Source organism: Moschus berezovskii, chromosome 11 (assembly GCF_049115385.1).
Source record: "Moschus berezovskii isolate FMDL1 chromosome 11, NW_MosBer_1.0, whole genome shotgun sequence".
NCBI lineage: Eukaryota > Metazoa > Chordata > Mammalia > Artiodactyla > Moschidae > Moschus > Moschus berezovskii.
Genome location: NC_142470.1, coordinates 105,124,745 through 105,136,776, shown reverse-complemented (window position 1 = coordinate 105,136,776; position 12,032 = coordinate 105,124,745). Strand labels below are relative to the sequence as shown.

General features: G+C 45.5%; 1 long non-coding RNA gene across 1 annotated transcript; it reads right to left on the bottom strand.

The window, feature by feature from the left end:
- Positions 1–279: 279 nt before the first annotated feature.
- On the bottom strand, positions 280–7,124 carry LOC148776251 (uncharacterized). Its single transcript, XR_016038701.1, has 4 exons — positions 6,941–7,124; positions 4,984–5,011; positions 4,364–4,456; positions 280–405 (listed from the first exon to the last, which is right to left on the bottom strand). It is a non-coding gene; the product is annotated as an uncharacterized LOC148776251 (long non-coding RNA).
- Positions 7,125–12,032: the final 4,908 nt, after the last annotated feature.

The window sequence follows — 12,032 nt, the reverse complement described above, 5'->3', positions numbered from 1 at the left end:
AGTAGGACCTTATTATTTTTCTATTTTATACGTCATAGTGTGTGTCTGTTAATCCCAAGCTTCTAATTTGTTTCTCTCCCGGCCCTTCCCCTCTGGTAACCCTGTATTTGATTTCTACGTCTGTGAGTCTGTTTCTGTTTTGTAAGTAAGTTCACTGGTGTCACATTTTAGATTCCTCACCTAAGTGACACCATATGGCACTTGCCTTTGTCTGACTTACTTCGCTCAGTATGATAATCTCCAGGATGGTTGCAACAGCCCTCCAGTGTTGCTGCAGATGGCGCTATTTCATCCCTGTTTTTGCTGAGCAGTATTTCATCGTGCACACGTGCCACGTCTTCTCCGTCCGTTCGCCTGTCCGCGGACACTTAGGTTGATTCCATGTCTTGGCTGTGGTAAATAGTGCTGTTGAGAACATTGGGGTGCAAGTACCTTTTAGAATTAGACATACACCTAGGAGTAGGATCGCTGAGTGATATGATAACTCCGTTTTTAGTTTTCTAAGGAACAGTCATGATGTTCTATATAGCAGCTACACCATTTTACATTCCCACCAGCAGTGTAGGCTGCTGTTGCTGCTGCTGCTGAGTCGCTTCAGTCGTGTCCGACTCTGTGTGACCCCCATAGACAGCAGCCCACCAGGCTCCCCCGTCCCTGGGATTCTCCAGGCAAGAACACTGGAGTGGGTTGCCATTTCCTCCTCCAGTGCATGAAGGTGAAAAGTGAAAGTGAAGTCGCTCAGTCGTGCCCGACTCTTATGACCCCATGGCCTGCAGCCCACCAGGCTCCTCCGTCCACGGGATTTTCCAGGCAAGAGTACGGGAGTGGGGTGAACAGTGCGGGAAGGCTCCCTTTTCTCCACACCCTCTCCTGCATGTAGTATTTGTGCCATTCTGACCGGTGAGGGGTGCTACCTCATTGCAGTTTCGATTTTCCTTTCTCTTATAAATAGATAGTGGTATTGAGCATCTTTTCGTGTGCCTGTTGACCATCTGTATGTCTTTTTTAGAGAAATGTCTATTTAGGCTTTCTGCACATTTGGGGGGGCTTGTGGATTTTTGTTGTCATTATTGAATTGTTTGAGCTGTTTTTATATTTTGGAAATTAAGTCCTTGCTGGCCACATCATTTGCAAATATTTTCTCCCAGTCTATAGGTTATCTTTTTCTTTTGTTAATGGTTTCCTGTGCTTTGCAAAAGCTTATGTTTTATTAGGTTCCATTTTGTTTATTTTTGCTTATATTTCTTTTGCCTTAGGAGACTGACCTAAGAAAACATTGCTACGATTTATGTCAGAGAATATTTTGCCTATGTTCTTTTCTATGAGTGTTATGGTGTCATATTTAAGTCTTCAAGCCATTTTGAGCTTATTTTTGTATGTGGTATGGGGGAGTGTTTTCTAACATCACTGATTTACAAGCAGCTATCTAGTTTTCCCAACACCACTTGCTAAAGAGACTGTCTCTTCTCCGTTGTATATTCTTGCCCCTTTTATTGAAGATTAATTGACTGGAGATGTGTGACTTTATCTTGGGCTTTCTATTCTGTCCCATTAATCCCTACGTCTGCTTTTGTGCTAATACCATGCTGCTTTGATTACTGTGGCTTTGCAGTATTGTCTGAAGTCTGGGAGGGTTATGCTTCCTGCTTTGTTCTTTTTTCTCAGGAATGTTTTGGCAATTCTGGATTTTTTGTGGTTCCATATAAATTTTATGATTACTTGTTCCAGTTCTGTGAAAAATGTCATGGGTAGTTTAATATTGTGTGCGTGTGTGCACGCTCAGCTGTGTCTGACTCTTTGCGACCCCATGGACTGTAGCCTACCAGGCTCCTTTGTCCATGGAATTTTCTAGGCAAGAATACTGGAGTGGTTTGCCATTTTCTTCTTGCATTAAATCCGTAGATTGCTTTGGGTAATATGGTCATTTTAAGGATATTAATTCTTCCAATCCAAGAGCATGGTATATCTTTCCATTTCTTTTAGTCATCTTCAATTTCCTTAATCAATGTTTTATCGTTCTCAGCATATAAGTCTTTCATCTCTTTAGTCAGGCATATAGTTTTCAATAATGGCCTTATGTTTGTTATAATTGTTGAGACTGAGAAACAAAAAATCTATTAACTGAAAAAAGTGTTTGCCTTGTCCTGGCACATCAACTGTGCTGCTGAGATGCTCTTGGGATCCCTGCCCACTTCAGCAGCAGAAGGACAGGCAGAATTTCCCACATCATTCAGAGTGCTCCCCTCCTCCCCTCTCTCCTCTTTAGCCCCAAAATCAGTTGGATTTGCAGAAGTTTAATGAGCAAATGCTATAGCTCCACCATGTTTCTGGATGTTTTGTTGAGAAAGGCTACCGTGTTCAGGGCCCCGGGGCCGCAGTGGTCAGGTAATGCTGCTGCCAGCAGGGTGACTTCACAGCTATTGCATCTCTCTGCACTGGGCTTCCCCAGTGGCTTAGCAGTAAAGAATCCGCCACAGGAGATGCAAGTTTGATTTCTGGGTCAGGAAGATCTCCTAGAGGAGAGCATGGCAACCCACTCCAGTATTCCTCCCTGGAGAATCCCATGGACAGAGGAACCTGGTGGACAAATAGTCAGACATGCCTGAAACAACTTAGCACACACTGGGGCAGAGCCCGGGGGTGGGATCAGCCAGTTTCCAAGGCCCCTCCACTTCTGCCCTTCTCTGATCCTGCCAGTAGGAAAAAGGGAGACTGTGGCCCTCTTGTTTTGTATGTAGAGCCTTTGATTACTATTGCCATGACAATTAAAATGGACCTTATGTTTCCAGAAAACATTGAAAACATAGTCATCACAGATGGAAACAGGAACTGTAAATGGTTGACTCTAAATTATCAGTGTCATCTGGGGCAGGACAGCTCCTTCTTGTGTTCAAAGCATAACACTGAGGACATCTGGCCCTTCCCCTGGCCCGCACACTAAGTGCCTTTGGCACCTGCAGTCACCTTGACAAGCCAATACCCTTTCCAGACACCTCCCACTCCCCACCCTGGGATGGGGAGCCTGGTCAAGAACTACTGAAATTTTTAAAAATTCTTTTTGGTGGAAAGTTGTATTTGCTAACTATAGTTTAAGTTAGATTTATGTTGTATCACACAGAGTTCAATCCTTGTACAAATTCACTTTTGTTCTCTACAAGCTATTCAGTAATTCAAGTCAAACACACAAGGAATACCATTTTCATCGAAAAGCTCCCTCTTTAGAAAATTTGCTCCCCTTTAGATCAAGGCCGACTTGTTTTGGGCAAAAGGCAAATCTAAAGGGTTTAGGGTACATGAGAAGAAAGGAGAGGTTGCTGAGGGAGCCCACATCTCTTGCTTGGCCTCCCTTCCCCACCCCTGACCCCTCCTTGGCCACATTTAGTTTCACATCCTCCTAGCTGCCCTCACCCACAACACTCCTGCCACCACCAGTGGTGCAAAGCTGGGGTTGCACGTCTTCCCAAGGCAGACAAGGGTGATGGTGGAGGGTAGAGAGGAGAGATCCTGACTGCTGCAGAGGAGAGAAAGATTCTTATCATCCTGATGGAATTCTGGTTTTATTTTCTAATAGAAACACTGTTTTAATATCAGTGAAATAGAAATATATAGGCTCCCTGGAAACTTTATCTTCATTTGTAGCATTGATTCTCTAGCAAAAGAAACCTAATCCTAACTCCAAAACACTTTCCAAACTTTTCTTTTTGGCAACTCTTTATAGGCTTTATTTGTATGAAGGGCAGTGAAAAAGAAAATGCCTACAGTGAATGACTCTTGTTTTCTTCCCCTAAGGCAGAGAAATTTGTACAGGAATGAGCTTTGCAATGTACCCAGAAGCAGCTTACACAGTCTTCAATGAATGGGATGGTTCTACTTTTAGGACCTGGGAGTTCAGATGTATACATTCAGTTCCCTAGGTGAGTCACCAGCTTTTTCAGTTTGTTCTTTGGGCTCAGAAGCATGTAGCAACAAACCGCCAACAAATGTGGAGGGGAAAGTCATCGACCTGTGCCCCTCTGCCCCCTTTCCTATCTCCTCCACACTGGATAAGAAGCCAGCACCGTTCCATGCCAGGATTCTGGGCACTGCCCTCCAGTGCATTTTCTGGACCAGTCTGTAGCTCAGCGCAGCAAACTGAAGCAGCTATTCAACTGAGTGACGAGAGGCTGCTGCCTGCATTTCCCTGGAGCTTGGCCTCGTGGATAGAGATGCTGGAGCTACCGAAATAAGGGTGAAAACTCGAGTTCACCCTTATTTCAGGCCACCAGCATCACTTATTCGTTCATTCCACATCTCATGATGCTAGAATATAACAGTTTAGAGTGGCTTGAAATGAAGTAGGATAGACAGGCAAGGGCTTCCTCACCTTATTTCTTGGACATCTCCCTTCTCCCGCCTGTCAAAGCTGGCGATGCTCCTTGTGGGATAGGAAGTCATCCCCCTCCGCCAATGTTATCTCCTGAGGATTCATATGCTAAGGAGTTTTGAACTTCGCCTGTGGCAATAAAGAGACACTGGAGGGTTGTGCTGCCTCCTAAATAAACCCCTGTTATGTGGGAGTTGGATTTGGAGGCCCAGAGAGGGGCGTTGTCCAGGCTGGGGGAAGGGTCTAGGTTGGGGAAGGGGATGGCAAGCTGAACAGTGGAGAAGTAGAGACAGAATCAAGAAACAGTTAAGAGGTCAACTAGTCAGCGGTATTTTAAAGCCTGGAAGGCATAACCATTTTTGAAGGAGAAAGAAGACTTGCCTGTGAAAGCTTCAGGGAACTGAGACAAGCAAGTAAGTAGCCGGGATATGGTAAAAGTCAGAGACGGAAACTCAAGGAGGAGGGTGTGATTGATGATGTCATGTTCTGAAGAACTGTGAAGTGTGCACTGAATTTGGAAACACGACAGACACTGGTGACCTTGGCAGGTGCTCCTGTGCTAGCTCCTTCTTTCATTCTAGAAGGAGTAGTAGCTATGACAGCCACAGGTGGAAGGATACATGTGTTAATCCTTGATGCCACTGTCTCCTGGTAGAATGGAAAGATCCTTTTGTTATTTGCTTATCTGTACCATCCAATTTTTTTCAACCCACCAGCATGTATTACTTTTGTTATTATTTATGAAAAAAACAAAAGAGACGTGAAAGAGGCAGATCCTCCGGCCAGGTAAGCAGCTTTCATATTTCAATCCTTGTCTTGGCCAGAGAGGACCCTACACATCTAATATTCTTTAGTCCTCCAAGTCTTCTGTTTTAACACTCTGCTTTAAGGTTGTATTTGCTAAACCATGTCAGGAATACAGAGACTGAATAAGTAGGTAAACATGAATGAAACCATTAAAATTAAAATTATGGACTATTTTTTCTATATGCAAGAATTTTATGATGAACGGGTTTCACCGAAGCACAACAAAGCAAAATTTTTGGAGAAAAAAAATACACATCCATGGCATTATACTTGAAAAGTTGCCTGTCCCCAACACAAAGCAGTTATACAGAAACCAGACTTTGTATCTAGCAATTGCTATACTGTGGCAATTGCAATCCAGAAGAATCTAATGTCAGTGATCTTGAACATAACCATGTGTTTGGCTCCCCAACCTGGGAAATGATACTTCAGATACTGAAGAGCATCTGTCTTGAAAGAGTAGGTTACAAAAACTTCAAAATTCTTTTGACAATTCCTTCAAAACAATCTGAGTTCTGTTTCACTAAGGCAAGGATCTTAAAATGGGAATTTCAAAATGATCTTTGGAAATTTTTGAAATTTCAGATATACTTTCAAATATTAAGATTAAACTTTGGTCAATACATTAATAGATATATCACCAATGAAATTGCCTAAGATTAGACAGTTACAAATGACACATTATAAATCATTTGGGTGGTATTTCCCCCATGGGACTGGTAAAGCCACTGAAGCAAGCCGATATGGCTGCTGGCAGTAGTGGTTAACCCTAGACCCAGATGAAGAGTTGGCTTTGACAGAATTATTTCATTCTTCCATTTAATTCAGGTGGGTATGCGAGGTGCATACTGTTAACAGACATAAATGTTCACAGACTTGGCAATGTTGGACTCTTCTGTGGTTTAAGTATAGCCTGTATCTTTCCTAAATGCTTTAGAAGAGAAGTCGTGTGTGTGTGATTATAGAGTTTAGGTTAATAATCAGGGAAGCGAGGGATCCAGAGGGCACGGCTATCAGTACTTGGAGCGGTTTTCCAGGGAAAGGTTAGGCTGAACTGTGTACAGCCCATACCCAGGAGATCTACCCACGCCTCAGAGACAGAACACGTCAGAGTGGGAGGTACAGGGCTTTCCTGGTGGCTCAACGGTAGAAGAATCTGCCTGCAGTGCAAGAGTGGGAGGGAACAGCTCTTTTCTGTGCAAACGTCAGCCTTCAGGGCTGGCAGCAAGGTATGGCTTGGCCTCTTTAGCACACTGCAGTAATCAAGGTGCCAAAGCACGAATGTGGTCGGAACCATTTGTAGAATTTAAGATGCAGTGACTGATGATAAATAAACTCTTAGGTGTTTGACCCTCTGGGTGGGTGGCTTTTGATGATGGTCACCGTCTCTCCTTCCTCGTCTCTATGGTGATGTCCCGGTGAGGGTGCCCTGACAGACACCAAGGCCTCACTCTGCCTCCCTTGCAATTAGGCTGACGAGGGAACCAGTTGTGGCCAGAGAAGTGTGAGCGGAAGTAGCGTGTCTGCTGCCCCACGCTTTCCTCCTCCTCCTCCCCGTGACCTGCAGGCCTCATGATGCAGAGCCTGTGCCTCCAACCCCACAAGACTGAGGTACAAGTGAGAAATAGGCCTTCACTGTGTGAAGCCAATGACATTTGGGTTTATGTGTAATATTTTATAACGTCTGCCTTTGAATCAGGAAGGAAGCACTGTATTTCCTGTGCCAGCAAGTCGGGGTTCTCTTTCTATAAAACTCGTTTCCAAACCTACCTCCCGGCCCATGATGCTCCTGAGGGTGCTATCTTCATCCCCATATTCCTGCAGTGCCGTTCTGCTGGTGGTGACAGAGGCAACCGTGGGCCCAGAGGCACATCTGTTATCTTGCCATCTTCGGGATAGCCAAGAGTGAACTCAGTTTTAGAAGCGATTTAGGGAGGGGGAAGTGGCTGTCACTATTCCCATTGTCAGATGGGGAACCAAGGCCGAGCAAGATGAAATCACTTGTTAGAGCACACAGCTAGGAAACCAGGCAGGTTTCCGGAAGCCCATATTTTAACCACTTATGCTAAACTACACCCTAGGAGTTGGGTTAGCTTGACCAGTTCAGAGAATGTCTAACGCTTTCACTGCAAATTTACTATGATTCTGTGAAAAGCATTTATTTATTTTTTCAAATTGTGGACTGCAATCCATGATCGGGTCATGAAACCAATCTATTAACAAATTTTAGGGGCGTATAATAAAAATAATAGACTGCATTGGCACCATGCACAGGAGTATGGCTCCATGGAAACCGTGTTTGTTATACTCACATGTCATGTGTTTGATGGGGACACAAATTCAATCTTTTGCTACAGATTGTAGTCAGCAGTCTGATAGCACCACAAAAATTAGGTTTCAATTGTTTGTGAGTGTCATGAGAAAAAAATGTTATATTGTGAATAACCTGTGACTCCTAACCTGCCAGCCCTCAGAAATGCCCCACTATAGTTTTTTAATATAACATTCCTTTTTGGGCTGTGCTGGGTCTTCATTGCTGTACACAGGCTCTCTCTAGCTGTGGCCCACAGGCTTCTCATTGCAGTGGCTTCCCTTACCGCAGGGCACAGGCTTTAGGGTGAGAGGGTCTCAGTACTTGTGGCGCATTGGCTTAGTTGCCCCGCGCATGTGGAATCTTCCCAAACCAGGAATGGAACCCGTGCCCGCTGCATTGGCAGTTGGAATCTTAACCACTTGGACCACCAGGGAAGTCTAACCCGCCATACCTTTTATCACAAATTGAAGTGTAGTTGATTTACAGCATTGCATTAGTTTCAGACACACAGCGAAGGGATTCAGTTATGCATACATACGTATATCTATTCTTTTTCAGATTCTTTTCCATTATAGGTTATTTAGTTCAGTTCAGTTCAGTCGCTCAGTCGTGTCCGACTCTTTGCGACCCCATGAATCACAGCACGCCAGGCCTCCCTGTCCATCACCAACTCCCAGAGTTCACTCAAACTCATGTCCACAGAGTCGGTGATGCCATCCAGCCATCTCATTCTCTGTCGTCCCCTTCTCCTCCCGCCCCCAATCCCTCCCAGCAACAGAGTCTTTTCCAGTGAGTCAACTCGTCGCATGAGGTGGCCAAAGTATTGGAGTTCCAGCTTTAGCATCAGTCCTTCCAATGAACACCCAGGATTGATCTTTAGAATGGACTGGTTGGATCTCCTTGCAGTCCAAGGGACTCTCAAAAGTCTTCTCCAGCACCACAGTTCAAAAGCATCAATTCTTCGGCGGTCAGCTTTCTTCACAGTCCAACTCTCACATCCATACATGACCACTGGAAAAACCATATCCAACCAGTCCATTCTAAAGGAGATCAATCCTGGGTGTTCATTGGAAGGACTAATGCTAAAGCTGAAACTCCAATACTTTGGCCACCTCATGCGACGAGTTGACTCACTGGAAAAGACTCTGATGCTGGGAAAGGTTGGGGGTGGGAGGAGAAGGGGACGACAGAGAATGAGATGGCTGGATGGCATTACCGACTCTGTGGACATGAGTTTGAGTGAACTCTGGGAGTTGGTGATGGACAGGGAGGCCTGGCATGCTGTGATTCATGGGGTCGCAGAGAGTTGGACACGACTGAGCGACTGAACTGAACTGAACTGAACTGACTAGACAGACATTTGTTGGCAAAACAATGTCTCTGCTTTTTAATATTCTATCTGGGTTGGTCATAACTTTCCTTCCAAGGAGTAAGCAACTTTTAATTTCATGGCTGCAATCAGCATCTGCAGTGATTTTGGAGCCCAAAAAAATAAAGTCTGACACTGTTTCCACTGTTTTTCCATCTATTTCCCATGAAGTGATGGGACCAGATGCCATGATCTTTGTTTTCTGAATGTTGAGCTTCAAGCCAACCTTTTCACTCTCCATTACTAGATATTAAATACAGTTCCCTCTGCTACACAATAGGTTTTGTTGTTAATCTATTTTATGTACAGTAGCGTGTATCTGTTAGTCCCAAGTTCCCAGTTTATCTCTCCCCTGCTTTCCCTTTTGATAACCATATGTTTGTTTTCTGTGTCTGTGAGCACCACTGCACCTTATTCCCCAAAGCACAAGATGAGCAAGGCTGCTTTATTTATCCTATCAAGAAAGGCACCAATGCCAGCGTGCTCCCTGGCAACCAGATCTTCTCCAGGCCTCCAGCACATGCAGATCATTCCCACTGAACTGGCAACATCAGACAGGGGTCATCCCTTCCAACAGCCCACCCCCAAGGCCTCCAATACACTGATCTTCAGTGTGCCAAGGAATGCATCCATCCCTCTCTCCAAGGGCCAGCCTCACCTTCCCTCTTCCCTCCACACTCAGGGAATCCACTAGCTCATCTCTCCCTGGCCTAGTCCCGGCCAGCTTTGGATGAGATGTTCCATTTTAGCTGGAGAATAGAATAGACTGGGGTACTCCTTTGCCCGCATGCATGCATGCTGAGTTGCTTCAATTGTGTCCGACTGTGACCCTATGGACCGTAGCCTGCCAGGCTTCTCTGTCCATGGGATTCTCCTGGAAAACTACTGGAGTGGGTAGCCATTTCCTCCTTCAAGGGATCTTCCTGATCCAGGGATCGAACCCACATCTCCTGCATTGCAGGCAGATTCTTTACCACTGAGCCACCTGGGAAGCCCTATGATACTCCTTTACAGGAAAGCAAAGCAGAGTGAATAAGAAGTGAAATAAAATTCACAGTGAGCAAGCATTTTGACATTGTGTGATGGTGACAGCACTGTTTCTCAGAACTCAATATGCATGCGAACCACCCTGAGAATCTTGTTAAATGTAGATCCTGAGCTGGTAGATCTGGGATGGAGCCTGAGACTCTGCATTGCTAACAAGTTCCCTGATGATGCTAGAGCTGCTGGTCCATAAAACACACTTTGTGTAGCAAGGGTAGGTCTCCACGATGGCTGGCACAGAATGGGTGCTCAAAAATATCTGCTAAATTGAATCAAATCTCAGAGGAAGCTGGTTTTATGGCAGGACTCAATGGCAAGAGTAAGTGTGATAAGGTGAACCCATCAATTAAGCCAGTGATGTGCAACCCTGACTGCACATTAAAACCATCCAGGCAGGCCTTTAAGCATCCTAATGCTTGGGCCCCATCCTTGGCAATTCTGATTTAATTGGTTTGGGGGTAGATGCTAGACAACTACAATTTTTTCAAACTCTCCAGATGATCCTAACATGGAGCCAAGTTAAAGAATTTCTAGAATGAAAATTGTTGAACACACACTATGCACCAGGTGCTGGGCCCACTGAGTGAGGCCTTGACATAGGCCCCTGCCCTCTGTGAACCCGTTGACTAAGAGGGAAAGGGATCCGTGTGTGACGATAATGTCGAACAGTGCTGTAGTACCTTTATGTGTACTTGTTTTGGGAGTACAGATGAGAGATGGACTGATTCATTCTTGGGGAAATTGGAGGGGAAAAGACTGCTCAGAGGTAATGATATTTGAACCTTATAGGAGGGGACTGATGCTGAAGCGGAAACGCCAACACTTTGGCCACTTGATGCGAAGAGCCAACTCACTGGAAAAGACCCTGATGCTGGGGAAGATTGAGGGCAGGAGGAGAAGAGGGTGGCAGAGGATGACACGGTTGCATGGCGTCACCGACTCAATGGACATGAGTTTGAGTAAACTGTAAGCTCCAGGAGATGGTGAAGGACAGGGAGGCCTGGCGTGCTGCCATCCGTGGGGACGTGGCTTAGCTCCTGAACAGCAACAAGAAAGGGTGAGTGGGGGATTGTCAGGCAGACGAGGGAAGGAAGCTTTGTGCTCCCTCATTATTAGCCGTAGTGAGATGACGTTTGACCAGGACCCAGGATCCCCACACTGCTGTTTAGGAGCTTTATGAGAAAGATCTCTACACAGGGAAGAAGGTCAGTCAATGCGTGCTCTTTCTTTTTAGCAGTTAGGGATATTTGGAAGAAAGACAACACGTAAGCTGTCAGCAAGGTGCAGTCAGGAAAACAGACTACAGCAGATACTCAATGGAGGGAATCTGGTAGAGCAACTCGTTACATGATTGAATTGCTGGAACTCCAAACATAAGACAACTCAGAGATGTGCAGAGAGCCCAAAAGCTGAAGGGTTGTGAGGAGGCGGTGGAATTATCAGAACCCAGAGGCCATAGTTTCCTAATGAGAGCTGGAAACATAGCATGGATTGCTCAAAGGGAGCTGGGCTGACCAAGGAGATGCAGTCAAGGATGCACACATGGCCAGCTCTGCGCCAGGGAGGGAGGGGATGCCTAGATGCCCCCTTCCTCCTGTTCCTCAGTGTCCCCAGCACATGACATTGGAAACCCAGCTAGGAGTCAGTTGGCAGAGGAGCTTAGGAGGAGTAGTTTTCAGGGGTCAGCCCCTAAAGGGTGGGAAATTAATCTGGTTCCTTACAGGCTGCAGAGGGCCATATAGTCAAAGCTATGGTTTTTCCAGTCGTCATGTATGGATGTGACGGCTGGACAATACAGAAGGCTGAGTGCCAAAGAACGGATGCTTTTGAACTGAGGTGCTGGAGAAGACTCTTGAGAGTCCCTTGGACAGCAGGGAGATCAAACCAATCAATCCTAAAGGAAATCAACCCTGAATATTCATTGGAAGGACTGATGCTGGAGCTGAAGCTCCAATACTTTGGCCACCTGATTCAAGAGCCAATTCATTGGAAAAGACCCCGATGCTGGGAAAGATTGAGGGCAAGAAAAGCAGGCAACAGAGGTTGAGATGGTTGGATGGCATCACTGATTCAATGGACATGAGTTTGAGTGAACTGCAAGAGATGGTGAGGGACCGGGAGGCCTGGAGTGCTGC